Source organism: Parasteatoda tepidariorum, chromosome 3 (assembly GCF_982258835.1).
Source record: "Parasteatoda tepidariorum strain Cologne lab strain chromosome 3, Ptep-v5.0, whole genome shotgun sequence".
NCBI classification, from domain to species: Eukaryota; Metazoa; Arthropoda; class Arachnida; order Araneae; family Theridiidae; genus Parasteatoda; species Parasteatoda tepidariorum.
In genome coordinates this window covers 93,708,952-93,732,152 of record NC_141757.1, presented here as the reverse complement: position 1 = coordinate 93,732,152, position 23,201 = coordinate 93,708,952, and the positions used below count along the sequence as shown (strand labels likewise).

At 27.0% G+C, this 23,201-nt stretch overlaps 1 protein-coding gene and 1 non-coding gene across 2 annotated transcripts in view; both read right to left on the bottom strand.

The window, feature by feature from the left end:
• The window catches only part of LOC147813957 (uncharacterized), a 67,082-nt gene that overhangs the window by 21,213 nt on the left and 22,668 nt on the right, over positions 1 to 23,201 (bottom strand). The gene's annotated exons all lie outside the window — the stretch shown is intronic.
• TRNAP-AGG (transfer RNA proline (anticodon AGG)) lies at positions 3,483 to 3,554 on the bottom strand. Its single transcript has one exon. It is a non-coding gene; the product is annotated as a tRNA-Pro (tRNA).

Below are 23,201 nucleotides of genomic sequence, written 5' to 3'. Positions count from 1 at the left end.
AATTCAACTAATATCAACAACTTATAGATGTTGATCAGTAGATATTCTTTTAGTCTATACTTTTTCTATTTACACTACAAATGATATCAACAAAATTCAACTAATATCAACTACTAATAGATGTTGATCAGTAGATATCTTTTTAGTCTATACTTTTTCCATTTACACTTCAAATGATATCAACGAAATTCAACTAATATCAAGAACTTATAGATGTTGATCAGTAGATATTCTTTTAGTCTATACTTTTTCAATTTACTCTACAAATGATATCAACGAAATTCAACTAATATCAACAACTTATAGATGGTGATCAGTAAATATTCTTTTAGTCTATACTTTTTCTATTTACACTACAAATGATATCAACGAAATTCAACTAACGTCAACAACTAATAGATGTTGGTCAGTAGATATTCTCTTATCCTATACTTTTTCTATTTACTCTACAAATGATATCAACGAAATTCAACTAATATCGATAACTAACTTGCATTAATAAATGATGAGCGCTATTATGTTATTATGCTGATTCTATTATCTTGACTTTTCACTGTCAGTAAATGAAATAGTGCATATAAAATTCGATTGATGTCAGTAAATAACAGCTACCACAGATATTTATCAATAACAGTTTTTGCCAGCCTCTATTACGTAACCAAAATCCGCTTTAGATAAGCGAGTAAATTTTAATTGCAAAAAAAATTAAACTCCAATTTTAAGATATTTTGCATTTTGTGTGAAAGATTATCAAACAGTCATCGCACAATATTGATTTCATTTATTTCAAGCATAAACTTACAAGAATTAAATTGATATTTTACCTATTATTTACTATTTTCGCAGATATTATACCTCGTTCATATGACCATCCAATTGTTTTGAACACAACCTTTTGAAATCTTTAGAGTTCAATACTTTTCGCCATTAGAAAATTATTTATTAAGGTATCTTTCCTTTCACTTTGCATGAACAATAAGTTCAGCGAATGTGCGTGCTGCGCATGAAAATTGTGTCAACAAAAAAAAATCGATTTAATTTTATTATCATTGTTACGATGTTTCGATTATGCCTAAAACGAATTTTTCCCCTTTGTCTACCCGTTATAACTTCAAGAGTAGTTTTAAAAAAATTAGCATTAAAAAAAACTTACTTCCGTTTAAAAAACACTTATTCATTTACTCGTTGTTATTTTTTTTAATAGAATATTTTTTAAAGATATGCATTTTTCTTAAATTAATAACCAATATCAATTAAAGTACCTTCTTAGTCTTGATTTTAATAAGTGAAAACTGTATAGACAAGACAACACTCATATTTTCACAAAAACCCAATTTTGGTGTTTTACATTTTCAGAAAACTTTGTAGTTATAGCGTTTATATAGCGTTCAATATAGCGTTTTCCTGAAAACCATACTGCGTGGAATTCACCAAGATATTTTCTACTTTTTTTTTCCTTTCCTACACAAATTTCAAGCTATCAAATCTTTCAATGAAACTTAATTTATTATTTTATTTCCTATATATATATATATATATATATATATATATATATATATATATATATATATATATATACACACACCGAAATCTGGAGAATATCAACATTCACGTAGTCGCTTGGTGTATGTCCGAAATATTTGCTAAATACCCTTATTTCTGACTCTCACCGGTGAATGTCAACAATCACATAGTCGCTTTGGTGAATGTCCGAAATATTTGTTACATCCAATTTTATGTTAATTTATTCGTTAATATTATTATATTTATTTGATATATTTATATTCATTCTATATTTTAATACTTACTGACGATGGATTAGAAGAAACATCAGTGTTTGGAGTATCGGGGAAATATATACCGGGCAATGGCACTTGACCTTAAAAAAACATCAGTGTAGGGTATACCGGACAAATGTATACCGGGCAGTGGCACTTAACCTTAAAAAAACATCAGTGTAGGGTATACCGGGCAGTGGCACTTAACCTTAAAAAAACATCAGTGTAGGGTTAAAGTATCGAATAAATGTAATTATATCCTCGAATAAATTCATATCAAATCGAATGTAATAAATATTTGGGACATTTACCAGAGCATATCTGTGATTGTCGACATACACCGGTGAGGGTCCGAATATACAAGAATGTAATGAAATATTCGATAGATAGATAGATACCGAATGTTCAAACAATGAAAATTAATTAATTTGAAACAAAAACTAATTAAAGAAAAATAGATTGATAGAAACAAACGGTTTGCAAAATATATCCAAAATATTTACTCTCTTTAAGCTACAAAATTTTAAAAAAATGTTTATTCAGGAAAGTACGTTTTTGTGTCTGATTTCGTAGCTTGAAAGATAGGCTCCGCTAATTGAGTCCTAGAACGTGAAGATCCGATCATTAGATCAAAAGTAATTCTGATTAGTTCAGATTTCTTTTTTTCTTTTTTTTTTTTTTACTTTCGCATTGTGCAACATACATTGATATTTAAAACCGTCACTTATAGATGGCAGCACTATTACTTTGTTAAATTTTTAATCACTCAATAATTTGCTTCAAGCTTCCGTTTTGGGCACTTTAGTGCCATTTTATAATTCAGAATTTAGAAAATTTTTAAAAATTCTGAAACTCATTTCCTACCCAATTACAGTTATCAATTTTGCCTAATTATAGTTATAGTTTTGCATAATTTGAAATTTGAACTGTAAAAATGCATGAAAATAGAATATATTTAAATCCTTTTCATAGATGGCAGCACTATAATAATCAATTCTGATGGCAGTTTTTTATAAAAAAATTTCTGAAAAAAAACTTATTTTATTGAGAAATTACGATAATTAATTGTGCAAAATTTAGAAAGCATTTCAAAGAATTATTCAATTGTAACTCCTGAAAAATTTTACATTTATGTGCAGTTCGCTTTTTATAGTTCGAAATAATAAATTAATATGGTACATTCGTAAAAATGAATTACATTAAATTTTCCGGTAAACAAAGTACTGATTTTTTTTTTTTTTTTTCAATTAAATTCCATTTTTTCTTTCATTTTCTCATTTTTGAACTTAGGCACTGTTTGATTGCACTAATGCATAAGACATTGAAAAAACCTTAACATGTTTTTATCTTTTTTGTATCGATTTTCTCAACTTAAGCTTAAATTAATTTGAACCCAATTCATGCATGAAAGTAAAATTACTTTTATTTTTATTGTTTTTTAAATAAGAATTTTGAATAGATTTAATGATTAAAAAAGTACTAAATTTTAAAAATTGTAAACTATTGTTTTATAATTCATTATAATGTACTTTTATGATTCCTCTTTTAATATTTCAGAACAGGAATTGAAGAAGCTCGAATTATTTTTGAATAAAAATGAATTTTTTTTCATGAAAAAACAAAATTTCTTTCAAAAGATGCATAAGTTTCGCTACGAGTTATTGTAGAAAAAAAGAATATAAAAAGTTGGAAAAGGTTTACCATGGGCTCGGCCGGGATTTGAACCCGGGACCTCTCGCACCCTAAGCGAGAATCATACCCCTAGACCACCGAGCCATGCTACAGTTTGAATAAAGAATTCTCAAATTCAAAATCATAATAATCTTTTGCATTCTCTTTAAGGATTATATAAATGAAATCAAAAGTTTGAAAATAAAAATTCTAAAGTTTCTTCCTGTAATTAGATGTTTTAAGCTCTCATTGAGTAATTATTTATCATTTGATTTATTTTTTTAAAAAGTAAAAATAAATGCTTATAAAAATCAATCGCAGATTATTTTATAAGCATCTTTTTTCATGAAAAAAAATTCATTTTTATTCAAAAATAATTCGAGCTTCCTCAATTCTTCTTCTGAAAAATTAAAAGAGGAATCATAAAAGTACATTATAATGAATAATAAAACTACAGTTTACAATTTTTTAAATTTAGTACTTTTTTAATTATTTCAACCCTATTCCTGTTTATTTTCTTTTAACTACTCTGCAATTTAATTTTATTTATCTGAATTATAGGCTGCCTTTTTTATTCAGATAAAAAAAACATAATTGATGAATTTTAACAATTAATCACATACAAATGCAAGGAAATTGTTTATATATACTTTGCTTCTGTTAGATTCTTTTAATCCTACTATTAGTTAAACAGTGCATTATTTTTATTATATTCATTCATTTAAAAATATTAGATTTTAAACTATTTTTAAAGAATGTAAATCAAATATTTAAACTATTTTCCCTGAAAAAATACTCTCAAATATACTTACTCAAAAATACTTAATCAAGAATTTATCAAAACATTTACAGTTGTTTTCCTTTCTTAATGAAATTCCAATTAAAAAAGTGCAATTTTAAAAACCTTTTAATTTTTTCAAACACTTTCAATGAATGAAATATTTTAAAATAGATTTTAGTTGCACTATATTTGAGATGAATTAATTTGATATCTTAAAATCAATAGGTGCTGCATAGTTAATACACAAATTAACAATCTTATACTACTTTGATAATAATTTTAATTAAATATGAATCATAAAATTTCATCAAAGAAAAAAAGAAACGTAAGCTAAGAATTGCGTAAAAGAGACGTTAGTTACAAAATTTTCAATATTTATTTTTGTGTATTCCATTCTTTCAGTGTTTTTTCCTTTGATTGATTAATTGTAAGTCGTTGTTTAAAAATTCATCCATTTGAGTAAATTTATAAAATTAATAATATAATATCATGCAAAAAGAAGTCAATATTAAAACGAGTACTTTGTTTAAGAAATAATTAACTATAACTTTAGAAAAAAAATTATTTATTTTTAAAGTTGGGAAACTTTCGGAACAGCAGGTTTCGTTGGAGACTTCACAGGTAGAACCTTATCATATCCATAAATCCTTACTACCTGGTCTCCCCATTCCTTGATGGCCAAGCCCCATCCTCATCTTTTTATCATCATAATATTGGCAATATCTTCGTCAGCGTGTTCTCCAAAACTTTCGCCAACATGCCAAATTAATTTGGCGAAATGATAAATAAAAGAAACTAGTTGCCCTCGCAAGTTTCGCGTACCTGGCGCAGGCAAGCACGGGAACATCTTTTTGTTGGGATGTTTTTTTCAGCCCTCTGGCGGTGCTCAAATGAAAAGAGAAGTTGATATTCCAGGAAATGTGTGAAAAACAAATGATGTAAAAACTATTATTCATTATTCCTCGGTATTGTTTAGCTACTGCAAGGACAAACTGAAATTATTCGTTAAGATGATTAACTATTTTTTAAAAGTACTTTGTAATTTTTTTGATTGTTTAAAATAAATAGTTTGCCCTTCTGAACATGATTTGTTTTCATTTTTCTGATACTTTGGAAGGAAAGATTGTTTCGAATTCGAACAACAATGACAAGCTTTTAGTTTTTAAATTTCACCATTTGAAAACTTAATTTTTAAAAATCTACTATTGTTAAATGCTATTGCTAAAAGTAATGTTTTATGTGGACTTATAATTATTTTATACTAATTTATGATTTTTTTTTATTCTAATACATTTTTTGAATATATTTATTTTAAATTTAATTGACATTTGTTTTGCTTGTTTGTTTTTTTAATACTTTTCTAAAATATTATTTTCATTATATTAGAATAAAAAGATATTGCCTAAAATATGCTTCATTGCGAAAGAAAAAAAAAATTCTCTTGAGGAAATTTAGTGGGAAAAAAATAAGATCACAGGGGTTAGAACTTTTTAAGGATTTTTTAAACCAGTAATTATATTTTTATCCGGACAATGATTCATTATTTATTGATTATTTCGGTTATTTATATAAAATTATTTAAGTAAAATGAAAAAGAAACAGCAAAATTTAAAAAAGAATTTTTTTTTCAAAAACAATACTTTTAATAAGTTATGGAAAAGATTCGCACTTATACAAAATTACACCAGTATTTCTTTTCGAAATGTTCAATTCAAAATAAAATAGCCAAAATAAAAAATTAAGTTTCGCTGATAGCCTGTGAATTTAACTGACATAAAACCTAATTTAAGACTATTATTGATAAAACGATGCAAATATTTCTCGTTCTTCACAATAAATAATTTCATAATAAATTAGTAGTTTTTCTTTAATTTGTATATCCTCAGCTGCTGATGTACTTTATTAATGAAGCCGGGATTCTACCAAAAGAAGCTCAGTCAGTTCCATAGTCAGAAAAAAATTGGGAACCGCTGCTCTAAAAAACGCTTATTTAGCAACAAAAATAAAAATGCATAATTTTGGATTAATGAAAGACATGAAAACGCTAATCAAATACCAAAAGATTCTCTTATAATCACTTTAAATTGGAAATGTCTAAAAAATCGTTTGCATCGGAATTCAAAGCAGATGTGTAAGAAATGAATTCAAAACGGAACCTAAACAATAAAGAATCCTTTTACTTTTTTCTTCAAAAAGAAATTAGCGCATGCTTCAATTTTTGTCGGAGAATTTATTTGAAAAACTTTTTAATGATTATAATTTGCAACTAAGAACAGCAAAAAGAAGGCAATTAAGTGTATAGATTGAAAGAAAAGAAGTGAAGTCGTAAATATTTTATGCCGTGATTTTATTTTCTCATAACTTTTTCAATTTATTCTGCTTTGCATTTTATTGTTATAAAAATGTTTCTTAGTAAATTAAAAATCGATGGAATAATTATTTCAATCAGTAACTAAAATGTTGGTTAAAATTTAAAAGCATTGCATTTTGAGATGATTTTTTTGTTTCTCAACTTCGAATAAAAAACAAATCACATTTCACTAAACTTTTAACGTAACACATTTTGGACGTTTTCTTTTTATGCTAAACAACTAATCTATGAAACTTGAAAATATAGAAAAATACAGTAGAATCAAAAACAAGGAAAATCTAACAAGCAATAACTTTCTAAACATCGTGAATCGCTTTAGTAGGGTTGTAGACTTGCAGGGATTTTTGTTTGTTTATTGATTGTGTCGGGCCAGTTGTTATTCTATTTGGTAAGAGACTGATCATCTCTGCTAATTCTAAAAGTGACAACTTATCTTTGCACATTAAACAGCAGAATTCTCAAAATGTTAAGGTTAAAAATGGTGAAAAAGATGTTTCAAAAAAAGTAAACATCGAAAAAAGAAAAGAATGATGTTTCAAAAAAAAATAAGCATCGAAAAAATGAATGTTAAGGATGTTTCAGTAAAAGTAACATCAAAAAATAGAAAGAAAGAATGTCCAAAAAGTTCAAATGATTCAAAGATAGATCTAGGTAATGGATGCGTTCATTATCAGGTTAATATCGACGAAAAAATACGTAAAGGGTAACAATAACAAAAAATAAAAGGAAAAATAGGAAAAAGAAAGAATGACCAAGAAACTGATTACAAAAACAAAATAGATGAAAAGAAATTTAAGTAAACAAAATTTTGAAAAAGTACATGTATCAAAGAAAAATATCACAAACCACAAATGTTGAAATTAAATTCTGATTAAATGACACTTGTTGTCCAGTTCGTTTGCATAAAAGTTTCGTAAATTTTTGTGTGAAAAATTTTTTGAAAGTTTTAGTTGAATAGTTATATTTCATCAAGTAAATAATCATTTAACCACACAGAATCTTAAATTCTGATTAAATGACACTTGTTGTCTAGTTCATTTGCATAAAAATTTGTATATTTTTGTGTGAAAAATTTTTTTTTTGAAAAATTTAGTAGAATAGTTATATTCCATCAAGTAAATAATCATTTAACCACACAGAATCTTAAATTCTGATTAAATGACACTTGTTGTCCAGTTCGTTTTGCATAAAAATTTTGTATATTTTTGTGTGAAAAATTTTTGAAAATTTTAGTAGATTAGTTATATAAATGTTTAATTTTTCTTTCTCTTTAGTTACTAAGTAGATAAATTGCATAATCATGCTTTTCATATTTTTGTCATTGTAAATAATTGTTTTTTTCTTCTTCACATAATTGAAAAAATGTTGTTTGTAGTAGGGAAAAAGGAACAATCGTACCAACCTAAAAATTTTAAATGTAAAGTATTCTAAATTTTTTTTATTTTTGCTCACCAAAAATTTTTTTTGGGGGGGATGTAATACAAAAATTAAATACTTTTGTATTAATAAAAGAATTAAAACTCTTTCGTTTTCATAAAATGTCTTTGTTAAAGAATAAGCGTAGAGAGATTCTATTTTGGGAATTCAAGGCTGAAAACATACCATTGAAATATAAATAGATTTATATTTCAAAGGAAGAGTTATTTTTAGAATCGTTCCCTTTTTCAATTCCATATAAGGAAGCAGAAATGATTTTCCTTAATGCGTAAGGTTGCAAGGAATGTAAGAAATGTGCCTTTTTACCTCAAATCTATGTTGGTATAAAACGTTAAGTACGCATAGTTTTGCGTGTCCTTTTCATCATGATGTAATCCAAATAAGCTGTTCCGGAATTGTCTGGAGTCTTGCCCACTCCCCCTCCTTTGCAGGAGTGGGGACGTGAACCAGCCTACATTTAAATAAACCTGTTTAGAACGTCTGATGGCTTAAGACTGCAATTATTTCAAGCTAAATACAACACTGATAACAGGGTTTGTAGCCCTGTTATTACATATATATATATATATATATATATATATATATATATATATATATATATATATATATATATATATATATATATATATATATATATATATATATATATATATATATATATATACAAAATTTATCTATTAATTATTAGACAGAGAGCGTATATCAAAGTTATCACAAAACGTTGTGCTCCTCATTATAAGTTAAGGAAAATCTTGCAAAGTAAATCCGTAAAATGCTTCATTTTAGGGAATAAGGGAAATCTTAGTAATTGTAATTGGTTTATTAAATAGGTCGCGCGATTCCCACAAACAGCAAAGGGAAAAATGTCTTGCTTTTAATTAATACATACTTGAGCCAAAAATAGATTAAAGGACAGGATGTGAATTTAAAAGGATTTTTGGAAATTTTTATATATATATATACGTATATATATATATATATATATATATATATATATATATATATATATATATATATATATATATATATATATATATATATATATATATATATATATATATATATATATATATATATATATATATGACTAAAAAGTTTGAAAATTAGAAATCAGCATTATCACTTCTTTGAACTGTTTAATAAAGAATTTTAAACAGTTTATCAACGATTTTAAAAGATTTAACAATGATTTCTAAACTATTTAAAAATTACTTTCTAAAAATCGTTGATATTTTTATCCTTCTTTTTTACTAAAACAAACAACAAAAACCACTTCATAGCATTAAAAATGAAACAACGATTTTCTAAGATTCATTAACCAAAAGTTTACATTTTTTTTATTACTGCAAAGCAATGACAAAATTTGTACTGAACATTCTATAATTTATAAAAAATTCATTTATAAGATTTTGCAGGAACTCTTACAAGAACAAGATGGCAAAAATTGTTTTTCTTAATTAAGTGTACTTAATTAGTAGCTTTGCACATCTCTTAATATTGACATTTAGAAAGGGTGGAGTTCTAAAATAAGTGGATATGATCTTAAAAGATGCAGATAGTGTGTGTATATTATCTTAAACCGTCAAAAGTTGAAATTTGAAGTTAAAAAATGCTTAAAATTACAATCGAGTACAATGACAATATACCTGAGAATACTTTGGAAATTGAAAATCTACATTAGCCCTCCTTTCAACTGTTCAATAAAGAGTTTTGAACTGTTCATAAATGATTTTGGAAGAATTAACAATCTAACCTATTTCACAATGATTTTCTAGATATTGTTGTTTGTTTTAGCCTTCTCTCTTTTTCTAAAAATAAGAACAAACAAAAAAAAAAATTATAGCACTAAGGATATATATATAACAATGATTTTCGAAAATTTATTAACCAGAAGTTCATATTTCTTGTGACTACAAAACAATAACAAAATCATTAAATATTCACTGCTTTGTGATAATTCATAGACTAAGTTCTTTTTATTTATAATTAATGAGTTAGTTACTATTATTAGAGGAACAAAATGGCAAAAATTGTATTTCTTTATTAAGTATACTTAATTTTCATCTTTGAGCATCTCTTGATATTGACATTTAGAAAGGGTGGAGCTCTAAGCAGATGGCTTTGATCTTAGAAGATGCAAAGAGTGTATATTATCTCAAAATGTCAAAAGTTGAAATTCGTAATTCCTCCAACTATTCTGGAAAGGTGTTGATTAATTGGATGTCATGTTAAGAACACAAAACTAGAAAATTACTAGTAATAGTGACAAAGAGCTATTTTTACTTCTTTCAACGCTTATTTTGAATGTTATTGTCTTAATTATTCAGCTGTGAAATCGTTAGCTTAAATAATTTATTAGTGGATCTTCAGATGTATAAGGAAAAAAAACAGTACAATTTTTTTTTTATATTTGGAAAGAAAACTAATACATTAAACTGTTTTAATTATGTCCTAAACAAATTAAACAAAACTAAGTTTGTTTTCGCAATGGTTTAATTTAATATTACTTTTTTGATATGACATTTACAATAAAAGATTACTAAATACTTAGTATTAAAAAATCATATTAATGTTTACTTTCATAAAAATATGTCAGGTTGCGTTTTTTTTCTAATTAAAAGTTTTAAAAAAATCAAATTTTGATTTCTGTTACAAATAATAACAAATTTAAAGTTTAATTTTTTAAAAAAAGAAATATTGGATTGAAAATAGCAGTAGTTTACAAGATGAAATGTGCGACGTAAAATGTCCGCGCTTTAGAACTTATTTCAAAATGTATAATTCGATATTTAATATGAAGATGTAGCAACTTGAACCACGTTGTTCTTGCAGAATATTAAAGATGTAACATTTCATTCATCTGAAAGAGCCATCTTCCTGACCGAATATTCAAACAGATTGTAAAACAGCAATATTTTATTTTCAATGCAGAAATTACATTTTTGAAACTGAATTGCTAATACAGTTTTGCATCACACGCTCGATAAAAATAACCATTTATAATTTTCTATATTTTTTTTGTTTATTTCGATACCATAAGTGTTACAAATACAGTACTTGCTAGCTTTTGTATTCTTTTATTTTCACAGACATACACAGACGAACGATAAACAAAAACAATAATAACAAGAAAAAGTCGTTTGGGTTACCTAGCAACCAGCCTGAGTTGTAGTTATTATTTTCACAAGAGTTGGCAGACGATTTAAAACAATTATTTAAACTAACTGTTTATTGATAACGGAACAGTACTGACCAAGTTATTGTAACGCTTTCGTTTCTTTTTTTATTTATTAAGTCCCGCAGTAAACTGATCGTTAAGACACGCTTCCCAGTAGAGCATCAAAGTCAAGCATCACTGGCTGGTCAGTGTGCTGGTGTATGACCACTTGGATCAGTCTGCGAAGGGTCCGAGGGTGTGTGGAATCGGTCTTCGTTAAACTGTTCGACAGTAAAGTGCGCAGTAAAATTTCGCGCGCAAGTCGTCGAGCTACCGAAGTGGGAGTGCCATCCCCTCTGCAGAGGATCAAAATTGTAACGGCATGTCTTCGAATCATCCTCTGGGACCTGTTTCCCAGACTGTCGTAAATAGCCCAATGTGCTGCTCTAGTGCGATGTAAATAAACTACAACTAAAACTACATCTTTTTTCATTTAATTTAAAATTTACTATAACAGTTGCTATGAAGTAATTCTTTTAGTCATATAGTCGAGAATATTTTTAATTTTATAACAAAAGCAGACTGCTTGTACGTGAATTGTATATCAATATTTATACAATATGAGACTTAGACAAACTTACAGTTGTCTACTGAATAAGGTTTGTTGCACTTAATTCTGTTCAGAAAAATTAAGTAAATCTTTGGAATTAATGGCATAGGATCACCGTTTCACCATTTTCCTGCATAGATGAAAGTGTATTAGATAGACATAGATGAAATATATTAAAGTGTATTAGATTACATAGATGAAATATATTAAATCGAGACCAAAAACCTGGCACTCTCTCACCCAAATACTAAAACAGTCGTGTGACAGAAAAAGTTTAATAAAATATGATACAAAAAATAAAGAACTCTTGTTTTACCTTATATCCTTAAAGCATTTCAAAAACCGAATTTTTATAATATAATTTAACCAATAAAGCGATGATTGAGTGGTTAAAGCACTGAACTGTCAATGTAAAAAACTATGGTTCAATCCTCAGTGGCGGCTTGGGCCTACTTAGAAGAAATACTTAGAGGATTCAATAAAGACACTTAGAGGTTTCACGAAATACTTAGAAGATTCAATAAAAACACTTAGATGTTTCAAGAAATACTTCGAGGATTCAATAAAGACACTTAGAGGTTTCTAGAAATACTTAGAGGATTCAATAAAGACACTTAGAGGTTTCAAGAAATACTTAGAGGATTCAATAAAGACACTTAGAGGTTTCAAGAAATACTTAGAGGATTCAATAAAGACACTTAGAGGTTTCTAGAAATACTTCGAGGATTCAATAAAGACACTTAGAGGTTTCAAGAAATACTTCGAGGATTCAATAAAGACACTTAGAGGTTTCAAGAAATACTTAGAGGATCAAGAAATATTTAGATTTAGAGGTGTATAGTTCATTCGAATTTTCATACTTAGCAATGAAGTTTGAGAGACCGACATTAAATTACGAAAGAAAATAAGTATTTTGGAACATCCTATTGGAGAAAAATAATCAATAGTCTTATGACTTGTATCGATTATTTTGGTTGTCGTTTGCAATAATAGCATAAAATTTCGTGAACCTAGCTTAAATATTTATGAATGTAAGGACATTTTTTTAAAAAAAAATTAATTTATTTGTCTTACTATAATTTTGAAAATATTTAATAGAATTTAACAAAAATCTTAGAGCAATTTGAAATTGTTCACAAAATTATTAGTTTAAAATTTGAAAAAATTTTGTTATAAAATGCTTAAAATACGTATTTAAAAAGGTTCTTTTATACACAGCATACGTGGAAAATTTTGAATTTTATTTATTTATTTTTTTATATTTATAATTTTTAATTTTGTATTAAATCGTATTTGGAAACTAATGGAATAAGTCAATTTAAATATCTTAAAAATTTAAAACGTTTCAAGAAATTTTCTGAGCAATTTTTGTATTTTTTTTTTAAATAAAGCTAAAAACGTTTTACACACAAGTTTCATTTTGTATAATGAAACTAGGTTTATTAAAAATGGCGCCAATATACACCCGAGACTATAAAATGAAATTTGTGAAAAACCCTAATTCTTCTACGTTTTTTTTAAAAAGTACAAAAATTACTTTGAAAATTGCTTGAAACTTTTTAAATTTTTAAGATATTCAAACCAGACTTTTTTCATAAGTTGCCAAATACGATCTAATTCACTTAGAACGGCAAGAAATTGTTATTTTAAACAACTTTCGACATTCAGAATCATAAGGCTTACATTATAGACACATAAGTAGTCTAAAATCACTGATGAATTTTTAGAATAGTTAAGATTTATTTTTGTACGATATATTTTCGTTAGTTAAAAGAACTTTCTAGAACCAATCAATGAACGTCATTTTAAAAATAAGAATAGAGAACTCAAGATGTTTGTGAATGGCACCATGCCATTAAATCAGTTTTTTTAGTTTTTTTAACACGCGAGGTTTTTGTTTATCAGTTGTCTGTACTGTTGTCATAGTAACTTTGTTTTAATAAAGATATTCACAATTTTATTTTTAAAAAATCCTTTTCGTACTGGAAACTCACGTTTTTCATATGAAAATTAATCTTCTCTAGGTGATCGATGATTTTAAGTCGCAGCAAAAATGTTCAAATCATGCAATTTGTTTTCAAATGTAATTAAAATAATACCTGAATTAGAATTAATAATTATTTATTTCCAAGAAATTATATTTTTAATCTTTCTGACACTCAAAACAAGAATTCTTAGTTAATTTCAATGGAACATCTGAATAATTGAATTTATATAGGTGATAAGAAAAGTATATCTATCCTTCACAAGTGGAAGTACGTCTCACTTGAACATGTATTCATTTCCAGTGGATCCCATCCCATGTGGATCTATTTGGTAACGAGAAAGCAGACTGTCTAGCAAAGGACGGTTGCAACCTGCCACCCTCTGCATCAGATGAACTTACCTACCTAGAACTTTTTTCTCAGATGAAAAACTTAAATAGGAGGATTTGGCCGGTGCCTCCCACTCATGATTGGTATAGGGCTAGTAAGTCGGGACAGTCGTTGATTCTACCATGCGACAGAAAAACCAATACTTGCCTTTCACGCCTTGCCAATGGACATCTAAAATGTCTTACTTTTTCTCTGGGTATAAAATCCTACCCACTTTGCCCAATATTTTTTTTTCTAATGCCCACCTTTAGAATGACCTTTCGTCACACAGGGCAGATTTGTTGGCCACTCTTTCAGGGGCACCATATTAGGTGGGCCAACGTTGCTCCCACAGTAAGGACAGATAGTACAGAGAAGGAAAGAACATCCATGCCTTGCCCGGGATTCGAACCCAGAACATCTCTGATGCCAGGGCAGTTCCCTAACACACTGCCCTTGGCCGGCTCTCCTTGCCCAATATGAAGAATATAAATCCATCTTTTTGCCCTTATCTTTTTCAATTTCCCCTTTTATATTTTTTTATCTTTTATGATATTCTAAATAAAACTTTCGCAATAAACTATATATTTTATCTACTATTTGTAAATTATTTTTCAAAATATTTCTACTTTTTCAAAATAATAGCTAGCATATAATTAATTGAGCGACATGGTCTCAAAGCCAGATTAATCAGAAAATTTGTAAATGACTATGATCGAAAACAGCTACTTTATTATTAATTTTCATAAATTCCGGATTTTTTTTTCTTATTTATAGTAACAAATAAGAATTATAACAAATTTTTTAAAAAGTAAAATGAAAAGTTTTTACTTCATTTCAATTCATTTTCAAAATATTTCAAACTCTATTGGGCTTCTTTTTTTTTCCTCAAAAATAATTACCTGTTTTTTTTAAAAGCCTGCTCCAACGATTTAAGAAGAGAAGAAAAAACAACTTTTACAAAAAAAATAATTAAAAAAAAGTTTCACCGAACATTAATTCCTGATATTTTTTAAAACTCCTGCTAAGTTTTATTTCTCAATTACATTGTTTTGAAACAAAGATATTACAAAATATATACAACCTGAGATGCTACTAGCAAAAACGAAAAGATAATAAAACGATTGTTACTTTTTTTTTCTTCGTATATGAAGACATAGGTAGCTTAAATCAGTACACAGATCATACTTACATAACCATTTATTGCAATGGAAAAAAAAACGGTAGTTTCTCAAAGAAAATTATTAGTTCCATTCATTTTACATACTTAAATATGCTTCCACTCAGTACTTATAATAATAGTGATTGAGTTGATTTTATTACTTTCTTTTTTTCCTGGAATTCTTCTAGTAAATCAAAATCAGAATAACAACTTGAAAAAAAATGGAATGTTTCCATCTGCTTAATGTCTTCTTTAATGTCATGTCATAAAAAACTTAGCAATACGAACTTCACACACAATCATTTATTTACATCTGAAGACCTTAATTTTTTTATTTTATTTAAGCTTGGCAAATTAAGCATTAAAAAAATCGATGGTTGTTTTATTTATTTATTTTTAAATCAGTACGATAAATTAACTAGACCAACAAAAAAAAACGAACTTCTAAATTAAGTGAATTAAATTGCACTGTTGATAGAGATAATTTAGGGAATAGTGGGAAAGGTCAATGAAAACAAACAAGTATGTCCAAGTCGTTCTTGATTGTCTTAAGTCGTGATTATGTTCGCACCTTTAACTCCTATTTCGCACGTCCCACTTCCTTGGAACTAGAGTAATTGCTTTTCCTTGTTAATATTATGCTTTAACCTTAAGACATCATTCAGAAAAACAAAATAATTGCTTTGCATAGGAATTTACATTGTATTGTTTTGTATCTAAGATTGTGGAATTCATGCGACTCATGAATATCAGACAAATAACCATCTTATGTTCGAAGGTACCCATGGATTGGCGCAAAACGATAAATTATAGCGAAATTATAAATTTAAAAAAAAAAGAAAAAGAATTATTTTAAAATATAGTTATAAGTTAAATTTTAATAAAGAGAATAAAAATGGCACACATCCTTTAGATCAGGGTTTCTTAACCTGTGGTTCATGAACCCCTAAGGGGTCCATGAGTTATATTTTAGGGGTCCGCTGACTACTCCTAATTTTTAAAACGTTTGGAAGCCTACCCATTGCTTGTAAATCGAACTATGGCAGCTATAATTCCGTTTGCTACAGTGTATCTTTGCGAAGCGGAATTTTTCACACTTGTGACAATAAAAATATAACATCGAAATCGATTGAATGTTGAACATGATATACACGTTGCTTTGTCGAAAACCATCCCTCAATTAAATTTATTAATTAAGGAAAAGCAGCAGCAACCTTCACATTAAAAATTGTAATTTTAAAAATTTTGTATACTACTAAAATAATAAAATTAAATGTTTTCTAATAATTGATGTTTTTTGCAATTATTTTTTTTTCACAGGGGGGTGGTCCGTGACTTCTTAAAAAAATTTTAAAAGGGGTCCATTATATCAAAAAGGTTAAGAAACACTGCTTTAGATGGATCTAAAGCCCTGCATAAAAAGATTAAGTAGCGACACGCCGCCATCTTGGTGACTGCAACTCTCTACTAAGAAATCTGGAGTTTCTATTCTTAAACGCCACTTTTTATTGATTAATATTTTCATACTCTTGAAAATAACTTAAATATTCACAATTTATTTTTTTCTCTCTGAAATTATATGTTTTATTTTTATTCTATTCAGTGAAAATAATACCAAATCTATAAGTAATAATAAGTTACTTTCTCATTTCGTCTTTCAGAATCTGCTATAATTTTTTTTCTTTTTCTCAAATCTTTGAAATTTCTTGTAGTCAGGTTATTTATGAGGTTTAGCAGGTGGTATGATTCGCGAATTTAAATCGTTTTGGACATTATTATCAGTATTCAAAGAAGAAAAAAACAATGCCAATTATTATATTTGGTCTCTTATAATAAAGAATTACTTAAACTTTAAGTACAGTTAGTTGAATTTAAAATGAAATCTCAATTAAAATTTTAGATGCAAATAACAGAATCGAAAAATATTTTAAAATTGCTGTTCAATTTTTGAAATAATAAATTAAATAAAAATGTATTAATCAATTAAATATAAAACAGTACTTTTGAATTTCACCGGTGAAAGTAAATTGAGATATTTTATTTATTTATTTTTATGTTTTCTTCTATGTTTTCTTAAATAGCTGTCACCTAAAAAAAAATAAAGAAAGAAAGACTTGAAATTATTTGCACTTGCAGAATTTGCATTGACGAATTTATCGCAATCAATAAAAACTACTGAGAAAAGCAAGTCCGAAAGCATCAAAATCAAAAGATGTTTAAGTGCCGTAGGAAACAAAAAGAAATTGAAAAGCCGACTATTAAAAATACTGCCAAGTTTGTTAAAGCAGTACAACTGGTTTTGACATTTTTTACTCCGCTTTCTTCAATACATATTCACTGAATTTCGATAGCGATTTTGCTTCATCCTTGCTTAAATATTAATTTGCTATCCCAAATGTATATACTTTTTTGCTTCATTCCAGATAAAGATTCTAAATACATATATGTATTGATTAAATACATATATTTCTAAGGATTTCAAATGTATATATGAAGAAAGGTACTAAACATAGATATCAAGGTTTCTAAACATTACATCCTACTCGGAGAAAAAAAATTCTGATAAAACTACCGTATTGTATGGTAAAAACCTTTCTGGTAAAAAAAAATAATGAAATAAGAAAAACACACACAATTCTGGTTACAAAACCTAAATATACGATATTTAAACCTTTTTTTCTTCTTTCTTTTGTTAATTTTTCTGTTCATTCAAAAATATAGTTCTTATTTCCATACATTTTGTAAAACATACGATATTAAAAGTGAATTTTAAAAGCAATATTTATTTAGTGTAATTCAGTGATTTTACGGTAATTATTACTGTAAAAGTTATAGTATATCAGATTTTTTGTTCGGCAGCATGCTCCGGTAAAAATGGATTTTTCGATAAAAAGTATAAGCACCTTGAAAATTTTTTACAGCAAAACTCTCAGCAAATTCTTTTTACATTGTAGATTATTGAATAAAATATAATCGATACAATAACTAAAATCTTAAAATTAACATTGTTATTTCGCCTTTGTAAGAAAAAATATACTAAACTTATATGTAAAAAGTACGTAACTCTTCTTTGTTTTCTTGAATAAAGAATTGCCTCTAGGTCTCGAAAGTGTGTCTCAATTATAAATAATACTGATATATTTATAACTGAGATTCATTATTTTAATGCAACTATTTTAAGGCCCCTGCCACCACCCCTTTTTCTGGTGCTACGTTAGACGTTATATATTTATGCGTATGGATTCTTAGATATTATAGAAAAATAATATTATAGTAGTAAGGTAAAAACTGCAGTGCTTTGGAATATGCCAGAAAAATGACAATTATTATTTTACTGCAACTATTTTAAGGCCGCTGTCACAATCCCTTTTTTTCTGGGGTTACGTCAGCCTTTTATATATTTATGTGTATGGATTCTTAGATATTATAAAAAAATAATATTATAGTAAGGTAAAAACTGCAGTGCTTTGGAATATGCCATAAAAGTGACAAAAAGTAACGTTAATCTTAAAAAACTGACACCATCCATTTTATTAAGTTTTATTTTTTACACAAGTGGATTTCATTTATTAACAATTCATCGTTGTACAACTCATTTCCACCTAAAATTAATAAAACGTTAGGACTAAGGTAAAACTTATATTATAAACAAAAGATACACTTAAAGATACAAATTGAAATATTTCAGATAGTAATTTAATACCGTCGCTACGTGAATCAGAATCCAATAAAATTTAAAATTCATCCCTCTGAATAAATCTGATACAGCAATTGCGACATCGATTTTTTTAATAAAAAAAATATTCAAACAGTCAATTTGAAAAAATTTTGCCAACAAAAAATCACTCTTTTAGTTCTGCATTAAAATCAATGACCATGTTTCTTTTTTTTTTGTTTTTTTTTTCATTTGTTATCAAAATAATGTTTTTGAAAATAAGCGAATAAATGTACTACTGTTGCAACCTGAAGCCAATGCCTCTATGATCGTAAGCCATCAATTCATCGCCTGTGATCTTCACTACCAAATGGACTCTGAAAGATACATTGTAGCTGGCCCTTAAGGGACCAACACAAACGCACGCTATCTCGTCAGATTGCCAACTGCTTGCTGGCTAGGACGTACTGTTGACGAAACTTCAAGATGGAAATAAATAAATAAAATTATTCCTTACAATGAACTGTTGTAAATTGAAGAGTAAAACTAGTTTTTTTTCTTGTCTTATTTTTTTTAAATTTTTTTATAAGTAACAACCGGTTCTTTTACTTTCTTAGTTCAGATTTATGGAAGATTAAGGTCTTCCAGGATATTTAATGTAACCTGTGATTTGAGGATATGAACTTGGAAAGTGAAAACAGACGTCAACTCCTAAGCACGTGCTTTCACCTTCATTTGGGGGATTATTCCTTGGCGCTTGATAAATGTGATTATTTGAAGTCTACCTGCGTTCGACAGAACCATGAATATTTCAGAATTGCCCTTAGATGTATGATAATTCCCGTTTATTATTTTGGTGAAATGAAGTTTATGAGGAAATTGCAGTGCTTACAAATGTTTCATTTGAAAATATTAGAGTTTATCATGGTAGTGATTAAAATAAAGAATAGAAAGCATAAATTCAAACAGAAACCTTTTTAATCTTTGTTTACCAATGTTTCCACATTTACAGTAATTTTTTCTTAAATATTTTGTTAAAAATAAAACTAATGCCCTTAACTGAGATACACTTTAAATGCTTACAATACTTTGATACTCTTAATCTGTTTACAGCACTGAGCTCCAGAAAAAAAAGGATATTAGTCAGAATACCTTTTACTCTTATAACTGGATTTTCACGAACGGAATGCCAGTTCAAATTATTCATAAAGATGACTTGAAATGTGCTAATTATTTTGTGAACTATTTATTAAGTTAAAAAATTCAAAAAAAATTATTGAATAGTTCTGGTGAAATAAAAATTTTAAAAACAGCATTTTTAAGTACAACATTTTTCAAAATTGAACAATTAGATTTTGTATTTTGGGATTTAAATTACATAAATTAAAATAATATAAAGATGTATGTGTACCTTACAGTTCAAAATAGTTTCGATCATAATTAAATTATTCGAGGTCAATCCTTTGAGGCATTTTATAATTGACAAATCGTACGTGAAATTCCGATCACTAGGACAAAAATTATTTAGGCTAACATTTTTTTTCACAGTACGCATACTGAACTAGAAATAAAAAATATATTTCGATATATCATAAATTTTGATTGATATACTTAATTAAAAAGCAGAGTTAAAATTAAAATTGAGGGTCAATTATTTTTTAGGCTAACGAATGACCTTGAAGTCATTCTTATTATTCATATTATGTTAAATTTTTAGCTTTAGTTCTGATCATACAAATTTAAATTAAAATTTCCAAACAATTTTTGATTTATCATTTCATTTAGAAAATTTATTATTGTTTTCCTGAATTAAATTATTGTCAATTCTAAATGCAACAACGTCTAAGAAAAATAATTCAGATAACGTAAGGAGTAAGAATGAAAATTTCTGAGACTTAGGCTATTTCGGTACGATGTACAAGCTTGTACTTGTGCATTGTGCCGAAACAGCTGAATATCTGATATCAACTATTTTTATTCGTCTTTATGATGTTGTTGTCTGTTGTATTTATTCCATCTTTTCTTTGTTTTTCTATAAGTTATTCTAAATCATTCTTCGTTGATTTTGATGAAAGAATCAATATTGCGCCTAAAAATATCGAGCCAAATTTTGTAATAATTAAATAATTTGAAAAAAATTGGATAATTCTACTTAAAAAACAATGTCGTTTACGCCTTATTAGAGAACAAAATAAATAATCTCTGATAAAAAAATATTTTTTATTTTCTATAATTATTAAGCCTTTGCATTAATGTAATTCTAATAAATTTTTCAAAAATAAAATTTGACTATCCATTTTTTAATTATTTAAAATGTGAAACGGGATACGCGAATTTATATAAAAAAATTTTAAAAAGTACTGTAAATTTTTCTTAAAAAAATGTATACAGTTTTATTCACTCTAAGTAAATAACCACGTAATACTTCATTAATACTGTTAACAACTATAATTGTTTATGCTTTTCTTTAAAATATATTTCCGAATCGTAATATTAGTGTTAAAATCATCAGAACTGTTTAACGGCTTTATTCTTCTGTTTATTGATATCACATTAAAATAAAACTTCAACTGTAAAAACGTAAATGCTTGTTTTTAAGGTTTTTTCGGACATTGCACTGTAATAAAATGCATGACTATTCATTCAGCTGCTCTTAGAAATATCGTTTCGTCTCTACCGATATTTATAGCTGTTTGTTTTCTAATAAATAGTTCGTGAACTACTGTCAAGACAAGAATCGGTTACTTCATAAAATACAACAACTTTAGACATCCTTTTTAACTTTATTAAAAAAAAAATGCCTTATGTTTGAATGCTTATTCTACAGAAATGCTTATCTATGTTAATGCCATTATAGGCAGTGCATATTTCCTAGCTTTATAAATTTCTTTAATTTCGTAAATATAATTTTTTTTAATCATTCTTAATCCTGTTGTAATTAAGTTAAAACAAATATTTAATTTTATCATATTTTATAAAAAGGGAATTTATAAATCTTTTCTTAACAGACAATGTAACGGCTAACTTTTTATTCAATACAAATGTTAAACTCATTTATTCAGTTTTGCTACTATTTGAATATCAAAATCTATTAATGACTTAATTTTCCTTTAAGCTGCTTTATTTCTCCAACTACAAAAATGTTTCAGTTACAGGGTTAGATTAAATTTTATTGGTTTTACTAATGACTAGGTTGTAGCCAGGCTATTTATAATTTAATATTAATAACACTTGGTTGGCTTTATTTTTGGCGGCAATATCTATCGATAACTTGTCAAATTTCGGATCCCTTCGTTTCTTTAAAAGATGCTTAATATTTTATTTTGTTTCTGAAGTTATAAATTATAAATGTGGACATGTAAGTTAATTTTTAAAATGCTACCTAACACAGGAGAATGATTTTCTTCGATTATATCTCAGCATTTTTCTTGATTTAGTTCAACGGCAATGTATTGAATTTGACTATTAGCATCCGGCACGATAATGCTGTTAAAAAATTAAAATAATTTAATTTACGTATGCATATTAATTTCAATACTTGCAGTGAGGGTAAAAAAAGAATCCCTCTGATTAACTTTCAATGTTAGAGATCGGAATTTCATTTACTAAAATGCAAATATCAATAATTGAAGAAACCACTTAAGATATACTAATTACACGGAGAAAAAAGTCTGGCAAAATTACCGTATTGTATAGTAATGTTATTTCTAGTAAAAAAATTCTAAATATAAGGTATTAATACCATTAATATAGTAATTTTTCCGTTAATAAAATAACGACTTACCGGAAATTCTGGTTTTTAAAATTGTAATTCTTGTTACTATGGTTGTAGTTAATTATACTACTACTATTACTATCTTGTGACTATTACTGTAGTTAATTATCTATAGTAAAAAATACAAACCAGATAGGTAAATTTAGTCGAAAAAATGCTTTTTATGACATTCTCTAAGGTGTCATGATTAAATGTCCAAATTTTACCAAAATTTTACCAAATTTTACCGTTTAAAAAATTTCATCATAAGTCATAAAACCATAATTTATTTAATTTTCTCCAAATCATTACCAAAGCGCTTCGGTAAAAATTATCGAGCCCCCATAGAGTCGGGAACACGGTATATATTACCATATTCTGGTAATTTGAATCATACTTTTTTTTCTCGGTGTTAATAAGCATTATTTATTAATTTATAAAATAAGACATGATCTCTAAATAATCTTGTCT